This window comes from Electrona antarctica (genome assembly GCF_951216825.1).
Source record: "Electrona antarctica genome assembly, chromosome: 13".
NCBI lineage: Eukaryota > Metazoa > Chordata > Actinopteri > Myctophiformes > Myctophidae > Electrona > Electrona antarctica.
In genome coordinates this window covers 42,645,494-42,659,736 of record NC_136794.1, presented here as the reverse complement: position 1 = coordinate 42,659,736, position 14,243 = coordinate 42,645,494, and positions in this window count along the sequence as shown.

The following is a 14,243-nucleotide window of genomic DNA, read 5'->3' as shown; positions in this document are numbered from 1 at the left end:
TCCACGGGACTTTGCATGTTCCACGGGACTTTGCATGTTCCACGGGACTTTGCATGTTCCACGGGACTTTGCTAATAAAACCGTAACAATACAACACAGAGAATATAGCTGCAAGCAGCTTTAACAGAGGCCAAGCAAGAAGAAGAAGAAGGAGGAAAAAAACTATGCAATACAGCATGCAATACACACAATAAGCCATAGAAACATGAAGTTGAGAGGGAGAAGATCATACAACTAGATAAAGTGACCCTCGGGGCACAGGTCTCCACCAGGGCAGGTCAGGTTGTGGCCTCCTGGTGGCACTATAATAGGCCAATGTGAAAAGGGTGCCATTTCTTCTTACGACTTACGCCTTGGATGGCAATTGGATGATTTGAGGCATTTTGTTCAAAACATTTGTTTTGCAAAAATCCACCTGTTGGTGCTAAAAAAGGCCAATGTGAAAAGGGTGGGATATATTCCTCAGCCTAGTAGGAAAGTCTGTGAAAGATTTCACGTAAATTGCACGCTCCGTTCATGATTTAAGGCATTTTGTTCAAAATGGGCCAACCCTGCAAACTTTGAAAGCTAATGTGAGCCAATTAGGATGGAATCTGAAAAATCGGACAGATCCGTCTTGAACACATGACTATAGAGATAGTGTGTAACGATTTGAGGGATTTTTGGACAGAATCTGCCAATCTGGAGGAGTAATATAAAAAAATGTGTTTAAGTCGGCCTCCTGGTGGCGCTATTACAGGCCGTTCTGGAAAATTTGATTGAGATTAGCTGGTAACAGACGGATGGACACACGGACGGACGGACACGGACACACACACGCCTTCGGCCTGGTGGAGACAATTGAAACATGACAACATGTATCAAGAGCAAATCTAATTCAAGGCATTTCACCACCGAGTGATGAAAATCACTGCAATAGAATCCTAACAGAATCTTCTTTTCCATTCAGCTGTTCCCTTCAGGGGTCGCCATAGACAATCAGTTTCCATCATCTATTTTCCATTACACGACAATTAAAACCCATTTTTGAATGCTTGCGCAAGTTGGTTACTTTGTATTACTGCCTACCGTCATTGCGCCGCATTATCATGGCCCATATTAATTAACTCTATGGTTAAAAACAAGAATGATATACACCATACTGACCATAGACAATATCCCCTTTACAGCTCTCTATATTAACGAATATAATTCGCCAAAATCGCCAGCCTATACACGTAGGACTGGACGGAAAATCAAGAGTGCACAGAGTACAGACAATATGCCATACCAATGAGGCTGTTGCGCTCCAACCAGCCAGCGCGCATGATGCCCTCTCCACGCCGCACACCGCGGCGCGCATGAACAACAACAACAACATAAACAACAACTCGTGGGTCCACAACGGTGGACTGCACTTAATGTTTGTGTCTTGTTTGTTTGTTTATTGCACTTCTGTTGTTGTTGCACTAATTGTTGTTTGTTTTTTCTCGCCCCGTACAGCACTTTGGTCAATTTCAATTGTTTTAAATGTGATTTGATTCTGTTCCCAGACAGCGTTTTCGGTGAAAACAAGCTATATTCAACTGCCAATAAAATAACGTAACCTCATCTAAACACGCTTTCCCCCAGTGAAAGTAGAGACTCTCTTCATTCTTTTGAGATATTTTGTGTTTACATAGTCATAGAACAAAATATGTTGTGGGTCTTGAAAAATAGTTAGCCATGAGGCCCATGTGAATTGACTCTCTTCATTCTTTTGAGATATTTTGTGTTTACATAGTCATAGAACCAAATATGTTGTGGGTCTTGAAAGATAGTTGGCCATGAGGCCCATGTGGCAGGAGCCTATGTCCTGTTTCTGTAGCGTGAGGCAGCTTGATGTACAAATACAGCATCAGCATGCCAATGTGTGTGTAAATGTCCACCTCCCAAGTCCCGATACTCAATCTTCTCTCCATATCGTTTGATGTCATAATAAGAATGTGATTTATACACTGAATGATAATAGACACTTCACAGATTATAGAGTACTTTGAATTATAACAATCAAGATTGCTTGAGATGTGGCCGACTAAGGCCAAGTTAAACTACCGGTGTCCTGCGACCAAGATTTATTTTTGGGCTATGCGGTGAGTCCAGCACGTAGATTTGCTATATCCGGCACAGGATACCGTCATTCAACAGGATATAAATTCGGCAGAAGAATTTTGAATGAGATTAAAAACTAGTAGTTCTTTAATCAAAACCACCTGTGTTTGGAGGACGATGCAGCAATGGGAATCAAACAGGTGAGCTACATTTTTATTGGCTTTGATGTGAGCCTCGACACGTCATCACGCAGTACGCTTTAAGGAAGTAATTCAATTTTTTTACTTTTGATATAAAAATACACAAACATTTAAAATGTCTAATTTCTTTGGCATCCATTGTTAGGTATGCCCATATGATGACCACGGATATGGTCTAAAAGTGTGAAAAACTTATTTTTTCACTACACCCTATTTGGAAATATGCAGTATTTTCTTTTAATTTGAAATAATAAAAAATTTAAATCTTTCGCCTATGTGGCATGCCCAAAATAGGGATAGATTATGATCTCTCTCTCTTCCCTTAATTGCTTTTTCTTGGGAAAAAAAAATCACAATGGGAACTATGCACTAAAACGAATTTCACACACTTTTTTTTACTTGTAAAACTGTGATGTAACAACGTTTATTCTGATTCTGAACCGTTGGGACGTCGCCACTCTGGCTTCACAGCACTGTTCAGGTGTGTGGTGATGGGATCCATCATTGATGATGGATGTGTGAAAATCTGACAAATCGCTGTGTGACGCATATAATCCATCTATATACAGCCAGCGTTCAGGCTTTGTTCTCAGAGGAAATTGCTGTTGTGAAACGTCAGTCAGCTGTCGCGGTCGTGACTGGGATTGACTTCTGTGTACACACCTTAGAGTATGTGAATAGAGACGGCACCAGAGTTCTTCTCCCATCCACTAGCATTAAGTTGCTCAAAAGCGCATGAGGCGATTTCACTCCTCCATCCGGGTAGGAACAGAGTGCATTCTGGGATGGATTTGCCCCAATAACATGAACGCGCTGCCGTTGACTATCATTGCGCGCGTTCACGTATGAAGCAGCGTTCACGTGTCATGGGCCCAATAACATGAACGGGCGCAGTGATAGTCAACGGACCAGCGCTGCAATGACAAATCCGGCCACTATGTCCATTTCGCGTCAGGGTTTCCTCCGGGTGCCGTCTCTATTCATATATACTCAAAAGCCAAATTCCAATACCGCAACTTTCACACTCGCTCACTCCCCTCGCGTCCTCCACTCGCTCCTCGGCTCCGCCCCCAGTGAGGAGGAGTGGAGGAGGAGAGGATTCGATGCGAGGACAGAGTGGTGGAGACGGTGGAATGGATTTGCCTCTAGAATCGGAATGTACGCCGCTGTCATTTCAAAGCGACGGCACATTCCGCGATCACTTATGACGTGAATCAATTCAAAGGGCTTTATTGGCATGGGAAAACATACGTTTACATTGCCAAAGCAAAAGTGGTGGAACAATACAGTGTCACACAGCTGGATCACTGGAACTCTGAACCCAGAGCCGTATAGTCTACAGAATAGACAATTCATTTTTGTGCATGTAACCGAGGCCAATGTGTATGTATTGGTAACACGTGCAACAAGGCTATTTATTCCTGAAATAGTGAATAAGCGCCAGGATGCGCACACTTTTATATTATATGATTGTGAATGTGAAGGGAATTCCTGACCTGCCCGCAGCCCACGTTCCTTTTTGCTAGTATAAATAACCCCCCTCCTCGGACAGTCCCTCCTCCGACGGTCTTTGCAAATAACGGACACTATAACAGGAATTATAGGTAGTCTCTCTGACTTACATATTCAGTTCAGTTCAGTCCACATATAAATAAATACATTTTTGTCACCGTCATTCATAGCAGTCTGTGCATTCAGGCATGCACAGAGAGAAATTAACTATAGCTTTTGAGGTGCGCACAATATAGCCTACTTGTATTATGCTTATATCACACAACGCAATAAAGCCAGTGGCTTGTTGTGGTCCTTTCACTTTCACATAGGCTACTGTATCATTCTGAAGAAAATGTGTCTCTTCAACAAACAGCAAAGCTTTTTAGTTTAATGTGTGTGCGTGTGTGTGTGCATGTGTGTGTTGGGTCAGCGACAGCGTCTCATCAGCCGCAGCGGCCGGCAGCTAGTGAATGGGGGGTGGGGGGGTGCATAGTATCGGGTTTCAAGCAGTGTTTTCTGTGCCACATGTGGAGGAGGCGGACTTATGTCACTGGAGAAGGAAAAAAACATGTACACGTGATGCGGAAACCCGCAGCGAGGAGACAACATACCCCACCGAGCCTGCACCTGATGTACACTCGCTCTATGCGGTCTCGGAGAGCCCACTCGGCTCCTCCACTCTCCTCCTCGATGGAGCACTTTAACAAACGGAACGTTAACCATTTCCAGGTCAAGCTGGAATGACCCCGAGTGATCGAGTGGGAGTGAGCGAGTTGCCGAGATTTTGGGTATTGGAATTTGGCTATAGGTACACACAGACAGTTCTCAGACAGAAATACACTCCCCTTCCTTGTGTTGATGATGACAATGGCACGTGTCATTATGATTTGGTGAATGTGTTGGTGGTGGCTACAGACAAATCCATGGTACTTTTTATTATTTATCCAAATTTGTTTATTTTCTATTCTATCAATAAATCTAAGAAACGTTAGACACAAAGCTATCATATCTGCTCCCCCCAGATATGATTCACCTTTTTAAAAAAACAATAGGCTACTTTGATCATTCTTTTTAATGTCCATTTTAGCATCCATTTTACTTTCACAATGTTTCACAAGTCTCTGTCTGTCTGTATGTAATCCACGTAACTCGAGAACCATCAAAATCAATCAGTCCACTCCATGTGCGTGTGCGCGTGCACTCTTTGCGTGCACGCCGTTTCACCCGCGTTTGGTTAACACTTTTAGAGCTGCGCCCTCTAGTGGTCTAATGGTACCTCGGCGCCATGCTTCACATCAACTATCCGGGAGCCCCGCTTCTGTGTGTGTCACACGCTTCAGGCAGACAAAACCGAAAGCACATTGTAGTCTAGCAGCTGGCGATGTTGTTTATCTTTCGCCACAAACGGTAAATATTTACAATTAACACTCATCTTCTACTTTCTCTAATAACAACCTAAAACATAAACCTTGGTTGAACATGAAAAGGCTAATGGTGGTGCTATGGTTTTATTTGAAATATATTAAGATATTATGCCAATATATGGCAAGTATATGCAGAATATAGCCTATGCTGCATATATATGCCATATTCAGGTTCATATATGTGCATATATGTGGATAAATAGGAAATTATGTCACTATATAGCTTATGCAAGTTATATTTCCATGTGTGGGGGGGGGTGCGTCAGCTAGGTCAGGAGGTAACAGGGGGTGCATGGCCAAAAAGGTTTTTGAACCTTTAAGTTATTAAATGTCAAGTATAAAGTTATTTTCCAATCTGATGCAATGGCAACTACTATTCTCTAAAATTGCCCGTGGTTAGAGCGTATGCCTTTTATGCGGAAGGTTCGAACCCTGCCTGGGGTCGACCTCAGTAAGGGCATGCGGTCACAACGGGTTCTTAACGCCAAATCAAATCAATCAAATCTGAGCCAAGTCTCCTGAGGAGGCGCGTCTGAAGCCTGTCCTGGACGGGGTATCTGGACATAAAAAATAATCCTTGGATGAAACAGTACAGTTTGAGAAACCGCTGTACTGGTGATGCAACCAACAGCTTTAACTGATAGACCTAAATGTCTTCATTGTACAAGCATTTGTAAACTGAATTATTATTTTTATATCTGAAGCCTTTTTTTTGACATATCTATAAAAATCACACCCGTGTGAAGTGAGTGGTGCAACTTCATTGTGGGGGTCCCCGGGGGGGGGGGGGGGGGGGGGTGTACTGTCACACCCAAAATCATCATATATACAGTTAATATGTGCGTGTGTGCGTGCATGCGCGTGTGCACGCACGTGTGTGCGCGTGTGCGTGCGTGCGTGCGTGCGTGCGTGAGGCTGCACAACAGTTACACTTGGTGATGAAAACCATCCAAACGCTATTTTCGTGCTCGGACACAGCCAACCAGGGACCCAGGGATGGACCCAGGGACACAGCCAGCCAGGGACCCAGGGATGGACCCAGGGACACAGCCAGCCAGGGACCCAGGGATGGACCCAGGGACACAGCCAGCCAGGGACCCAGGGATGGACCCAGGGACACAGCCAGCCAGGGACCCAGGGATGGACCCAGGGACACAGCCAGCCAGGGACCCAGGGATGGACCCAGGGACACAGCCAGCCAGGGACCCAGGGATGGACCCAGGGACACAGCCAGCCAGGGACCCAGGGATGGACCCAGGGACACAGCCAGCCAGGGACCCAGGGATGGACCCAGGGACACAGCCAGAGACAAACAAAAGTTGTTTTGCGTCCAAAGCTTCCATGTCATTTACCACTTTTATCGCAGCAGTTACAGTACTATAATGCTTCCTAAAACCCGGCTGTGAAGGAGATAAAAGCTTAATCTGTTCACCAGCCTTTCAGGGACCTTGAGTAGAGGTATTGGAGATGGTATACGTAGTATGTAAGTATTCAAGACCCAGGGAATCATCACCTTTCAATAAAAGGGAGAACTTTAATGCTGTTTTTCCAAACATCAGGAATGATGTTGTTGTATAGAATGGTTAAAAAAGGTGACACTGGCTCAGCAGTGATATGTGCAGCCAGGCGTAAGAAGAAAGGGGGAGTCGAGATTACCAGGGCCTTTTACGGCCTTATGAATCAGAAAAGGAGTGAAATAGAAAGTCTGACTTCTGGGGGCATGTGGGCTTGCGGGAGTGTCAAACAAAGGAGCTTGTGGCAACAATGTACTTGTGGAAGCGCAGTTTAGTATAGGCTTATCTCAGCTTTGTCAGACAGATGGAATCAACAGCAACACAAGGGGCTCTCCAGGACAGACATCATAAAAAAATAAATCGTATAAATGATGGAGAAATGCTTGCTCAATAAAATACTTCATCTCTCTCTTCTGTACAGCAGGGGTTCTCAACCCGTGGGTCGCGACCCCTCGGGGGGTCGCCAAATTATTTTAGGGGGTCCCCAAATTATTAAAAAAAAAATAATAATAATAATTATCTTTTGTATTTGTTTTTCACGATTTTTCAAAAATAGCAGACCTACAAGCTCGTAGCGCGCCACTCGGTGGCGCGCTATGAGCTTGTAGATCTTCTATTTTTAAATAGCTAAATTATAACAATGCTTAAAACACCAAAAGGGGTTCCCGCCCAAAATGGTTTAAGGTTATTGTAGCAGTCAATTTATATTGGGGGTCGGGAGGGGGCGGGGCGGGGGTCCCGAGACGTTGCCAAAGCATTTTCGGGGGTCCCCGGCCAAAAACGTTGAGAACCCCTGCTGTACAGCACAGGGCTTTGAGCCATGAAACGTACACATAATGATGTTCACACTTTTAGAGCATATCAGTGGTTAGATAGAGATTATTTATAATTTTCTTTTGGCATCTCTATTGATGCCCAAAGAAAATTATGAAGAAAAATAAATTGTGTAGGCTATTTCAATGTCAAAAATCCCTAAAAGTCCAATCATAAGTACTTCCCGTCAAAGAACATCTGATTGCATCTGTAATTGCTTATGAATAATCATGATGAGTCCTGGCTTCCCATAGCTTATGTTCCTCCACACACAGCGGTTTTACAATATGGAGACACTGTTGAGCTGATGAGGGCCAGACTGTGCATTACACATATTCTCGTTTTACAGTACACTAACATACCGGTATGTAATGTATATGTAAATATTTGAAAACATTTGAGGTGAGAAATAGCCAGGCAATGCAGTAAAACAGGCTTGACTCGTTTCACCAAAAATCTTGAATCTTAAAAACAAATCTTGTTCACAAAAAGGTATGGTTACTTTAAATGTATTAATCTCGGTGCAGGGAGGGAATTAGAAAAAGGTGCACCGTCCCTGCTCTCCCCTACAGACACAAGGCAGTTGCGTTTTACATTCCATAGCCAGAGAGGATGGTAGACTATTCTTGGCTGAGACACAACAAGCAGGATTTTCAAGGTAATTCATAGTTGTATATATTGCAATAAGAATGTGTGGCTGTCACAAAATCCCAAGGCTATAGAGCGTCGCAGTCCCGCCTCCTACCCTGGACCAGGAAATGAAACCCAATGCATTTTCCTCATAGACATTTCTTAAAGTATTTATTTAAAGACGGTTACGCCGCGGACAAAGCCAACTCGAGTCGTGACAACTCATGACAACACAAACAATATTTTGGACCAAACAAATAATTAGAAAGAAGAAAAAAAACGGCAGGTTACAACACTTTTTTTGTTGTTTTTCTTCGTAAGAAACGGCGTAACCGTCTTTAAATAAATACTTTAAGAAATGTCTATGGGAAAAATGCATTGGGTTTCATTTCCTGGTCCAGGGTAGGAGGCGGGACTGCGACGCTCTATACTGCTCGGCACACATTTTGGGAACCACTGAACTACGTCCCGCCTACAATTAGTACAAAACTCAGCTGCCAGACTTTTAACCAACTCCAAAAGACGTGACCACATCAACCCCATATTAGCTACCCTCCACTGGTTACCCGTTAGTTTCAGAATTGATTTTAAAATTTTACTCATGACTTTTAAAGCCCTGAATGGCCAGGCTCCTAGCTACGTCTCCGACATGCTGAAACCCTACAGGCCTGTGCGCCCACTCAGGTCCTCAGACAAGGCCCTCCTGGAGACCCCTACCCACTCAGGTCCTCAGACAAGGCCCTCCTGGAGACCCCTACAGCTCAGCTTGTCACTAAGGGCGGCAGGGCCTTTGCAACCAGGGCCCCCATACTCTGGAATGCCCTACCTACTGACCTAAGATGCGCAAAATCATTATCCACATTTAAAACGCTGCTGAAAACACTCACCTTTATCTTAAAGCCTTTTCCTAATTGTCATTATTGTATTTATTATGTATGTTTTGTATTTTTATGCCGGCCATTGCATGGATTGATCTTTTATTGTTCTCTTGATGTAAAGCACTTTGTGACTTTGTCTAGAAAATGTGCTATATAAATAAATTCATTATTGTAATATAGCTCGAATCAGTGCTGATTATTTCGTTAGGACCCGCTACAGTGGTGTTCGATACGAACTTAACCGGGATGTGGAAACCTCTACTTCAATGCTCTACGAGTTGCTTAGCCATTAGCCAGTTATTCTGTCTCATCTAGAAGACTCGTGCCCAAGGTGATACAAGCCATTCAAGGTATATGGGTTGTAAAGCCAGATACCTTGATTCGTATATGTTGACCTGTTGGAGATACCGCGTGCGTTGCCTGGAATCAGGTTTAGAAGCCATGGGAGCCGCCTTTTATGCTGTGCAAGTCTAGTGTTACGATGATGTCACCACTGTGTATATCCATCTTTGGAGTTTCTACATTAATCTGATGTCAGCGCTGGATATCGCTGTTGTCTCCATATATGGGACTATGGGTTATCCCATATATGGAACTCTAAGTGAAAGCCTTCGCAACAATTATCATTAGCATTATTACGTCATCGTGAAGAGAAGCGCACAGCATAATGTCAGGGTGACCAAGGCGATGTGTGGTGATGAATGCTGGACTGACCATCATCTCATCATTTCCTAACTTAACCTGTGGATCAAGCCTCCCACATACCACCAAGCAAAGAGATGTGTCAAGCTTTTGAGGTGGCCGGCCCCAGGATTTGGAACACCTTGGCCGTTCACATTCGCTCTGCTCAGTCCTATGAAGGTTTTTAAATATTTAGTGAAGACTCACTTTTTCTCCCTGGCCTTTAAAACAGTTTAAGTGCCAGGGACGTTAAGACGAGCTGAATATCATTATGTACTGATTGCCAGGGACGTTAAGACGAGCAAAAAATATATTCTTTTTTCTTTTCCTCTTTCTATTATTATTTTTTTTTTTTTGAATCCATGTTTTTGAAAATTCCTCTAATTTGGTGTGCAGGTGATGACATGCACATTACATGCACAATAGAATTACATTTTCTTTCTTTTATTTATAATGGGAAAAGTGGCACCCAGGACCAAAACTGGTGTCCACCCCCTGGCACTTAATTAATGCTGCCTGATCGAGTATACCCTCACCCTTATTACTTGCGCAAGTAATGTGGTATTGATTTTGAGAGTGACGTAATGAAGATATGTACCAATGCCGGGGTATAACTGGCTCTCGATGGTGTCGGGTGGATTAAAGGTAATGCCTCTATGTATACATGTATGTAATCTGAAACCTACCTTTATTACGTCACCACCGAAAGCCCGTTATATCCCGCCATTGATACATATATTATCTTCATTACGTCACACTCAAAATCAATACTTACATATACATAATAAGACAACTCACATATACATACATATACCTGTTAGCTAACCAATATTGAAACATTTCGTAATTACGTCACCATTGACGGCCAGTTATAACCCGACTTTAGTATTTAATTCCAATGTTTTACAGAGAGGTGTACAGAAAACCTATGATAGAGTCATGGAGAGGTTGTACTGGCAGATCTCGATGGCAAGTAATTACGTCACCATTGACAGCCAGTTGAGTCAGTCGACAGTAGCCTACTTGCGTTCTCTGCTTGCACACTAGTAAGCCATTTATGGCCTACTGGTGTGCAACTGTGCAACGCGCAAGTAGGCACTCGACAGCATGCAGTTCTAGTTATATATTTGTGATATGCTGTATACTTTGATAAGTTTTATATTCCTGTTGAGTGAGTTTTTAATTGTTTGCTTCCAAGTAGTGTGGTTGCTATACTGTAGGCAACACACTATTGTTCTCAGTCTGAGAATAACACGGTTGTCACTGTTGTCATGCTTCACATGACATCACAATATATTCATCGCGACTTGCGTCAGTGCAACAACCCCACTTGCAAAAGAATTCCACCTTTTTAATTTCATTCTGTTTTTTATCTCTTGTCTTTTCCTGTTCTTGTTGTTTGCTATTTAATTTGTTCTTGTGCAGCACTTTGGTTCGACTTTGGTTGCTGCAAATGTAATATATGAATAAAGCGTCTTAAGAACGGGAACAAACCAGACTGACCTTAGTTGAGGATATACCTCGCCGGGAGGCTTCTAAGCTTACAGAGCAAATGGACTGAAGCAGTTCAGGAATATAGATTCCTCTGCGGTGGAGAAAACGTTGATCGACTCAAGAAGACAAGAAGACTCCCTGCTAATGGTAATATTAGGTGAAGACCGTGTCAAGTTGTATGATACCTCGTGTTATTAAGCATAACACCGTTGTTTAAAAAAAAATGTCTCACAAATCCCTGCAGAGATAAGCATCGACAAAGAGCGGTGATTCATTTCAAAATGTGTAGTAGAGGGAGACTGATCAGAAGGGAGACATGTGGGCCCGTGGGTGATGAGAGGAGAGGAGGCTGTGCATATGGCAGCAAGGTGACAGCAGGCAGTATAAATTTAGTCAACAAAAAACGCTCTGTGACATTGACAGAAATCGACACTGCTGTGATACCATTTTAAGCCCGCTGTCATCACGCCTCTCTCGCCCTATGTGTCCGTCTCTCTCCTCCGCTAATCGCTTGTCGCCTCGTATATCTCTCCACCTATCTATCTGCTGCTTCCTTAATCTCCTCTCCTTTTCCACATTAGTCATTTCCCGTGTCTGCCGCATGCTCCTCTCCTCTCTCCTCTCATCAACAGTGATGTAAGTGAAGTGAAGTGTGTTTTTGAGGGGCACTAGCCCCTCCTCCTATGCCCAGCTTTGTGTGTTTGTGTGTTTCACATTTGTGATGATATGATTGGCCAGTTTTGTGCGTTTGTGTGTGCCACAAAATGATTTGATTGGCTGAGCACGGAATGTGATGTATGATGATGAGCGCCCCTCACTTCACACAAGTGTGATTTTTGAGGGGCGTTAGCCCCTCCTATAAACGGCTATAGTGTAGATTCTGTCTGAACACAAAATGCCATTGACAATGAATGGAGAATTTACGTCATATGTGTCTGAGCAAATCGGCTGTTTCTGTCGGTGACCACCCTTGGCCAATAAGGGACCACCATTCTTGATGATGATGTACGATGATTAGAGTTCCCCTCACTTCACCCGGTTGGGATGTTTTTACTTAATTAAAAGTGCCAAGTCTATGGACTTTTAATGTTTGTTTAGGGCAGCAGGTAAACATTGACGACGTGAGACTTCATGTGGCCGATATGAATACTAGGGGTGTGCTGAAATATCGATGTGGCGATATATATCGATACGTCCTCCCGCGATAAATAATCGATATTGATTATTAAAATATCGATATCAAAAAAAAAAAAAAAAAAACTTTTGAAGTGATGAACAACATGTTTAGAAAAGGAGGAAATGACAGCTAAAATAAAGCAAATCCCACTCAGATTCCACAGCAACCAGAAGTACTGAATTACTGGATGGTGATTTGTCCAAAGTCTCCAAACAGCTTTGTGGGAATACAAAATGCTGCATTTTTTCAGTTCCAAGTATTTTCTAGTTGCAGATATCGTGATATATCGTTGATGAAATTTCATACAATATATCGATATATCGCAAATATCGCAATATATCGAATATCGTGATATTATCGTTATCGAGGGCCTAATATCGCGATATATATCGTATCGTGAGGAACCCATATCGTCCCACCCCTAATGAATACATCTTGTGAGAAGCTGTGACTGATTTTGTTTTATACGATAATAACACACTGCATTCATTATCTTGTAACGTACTGTATATGGCAGTGAATTTGCCGAGAATCTGACCGAGAATCTGATGCCGTCACATGGAAAACGTTTCCGCAGTCTCAAAGCCCCTGGAAATAGACTGCAAAAAAGCTTCTTTCCCCAAACAATCAGATACATGAGCTGAACTGATAACAACCAGAGCAAAACTTAGCAAAGGAAAACACTAGCACCCCCCCCCCCCCTCTTATCGTACCATCAGGCTCAAATTGCACCTTTCTAAACTAATTTCACTGTAAAAAGCTGTTCACAAAAAAAGTTCACCTAACTCTGCTACTACAGGGAAAACATGCACATGTACGTACATGCAGTATGTTACTATTTTCCTAGCATTCTTTATTCTATCCCTTTGTTTGCTGTGCTTTCTGTGTTTTTTGTTGTCGTTTGCCATCTATATGCCGCTGCATTGTCTGTAAGGAAGCCAAACATACGTTTTACTCTTATGTACCTGTACACTGAAGATGTAACAATAAAGCTGTGATGAATGAAAGTGACTCTGCCATATGTGCAGGCTTCTAAAAGTCAAAATGATTCTTCATGTGGGAGCCACAGTGGGCGCCCCTCACTTCACACGAGTGCGATGTTTAATAGACAGTATAAAATAGGGCTTACTATTCGCTTACGTGTTTACTGAGCCAAAACCCTCAGGCTTGAACTTTAAAGGCAAGCAATAGCAGCCTTGAACATTGGATAACTGAAGTGACAAAGAGCCACATACACATGTACCACACATACATATACTGTACCATATTACAACTCCCTACCTTCAACGACAGACACAACACAACAGACTAGATTCACATCAGCCTTCAAATCCAGAGCCAGAAACAGTCACTGAACATGATTCATTGCCACCCAGTCATTGGGTCCCAAAATGACAGCAACAGTACAGCCTGAATCACATTAGTATACACACAGCATACATACAGCACAAGCAGCAGCAAAAAATAAAATAAAAATAAGTTCCTACCTTGAGCCGTCAAAGGTTAGAACCCACGGATAGAGATAGAGCCCCCCTCTCTCTAGTTCATCCTCGGATAAGCCTTCCATCTGCATCTCCGGTCATCTCCGTCCTCCATACATCTGGCAAACTGGCCATATACAGTACTCTGCTCATGGGAGGTCGTGGTGTCAATGGCACCGACCAGCTTCATTCTCCTGGCTGCCATCTTGCCACTCACCCTTGGTATCCCCCCTCCCATATACAGATGCTTGTTGGTAACATTATGTTCATCCCAGTTGATGTTTAGTACTACACACAACTTTCTGATGTAGCACAGTGGCCAGGTACATCTGTAGAGCAGGCTTCAGGGTCCAGCATTCACAGCTGCGTAGGGGAACAGAATCTCTA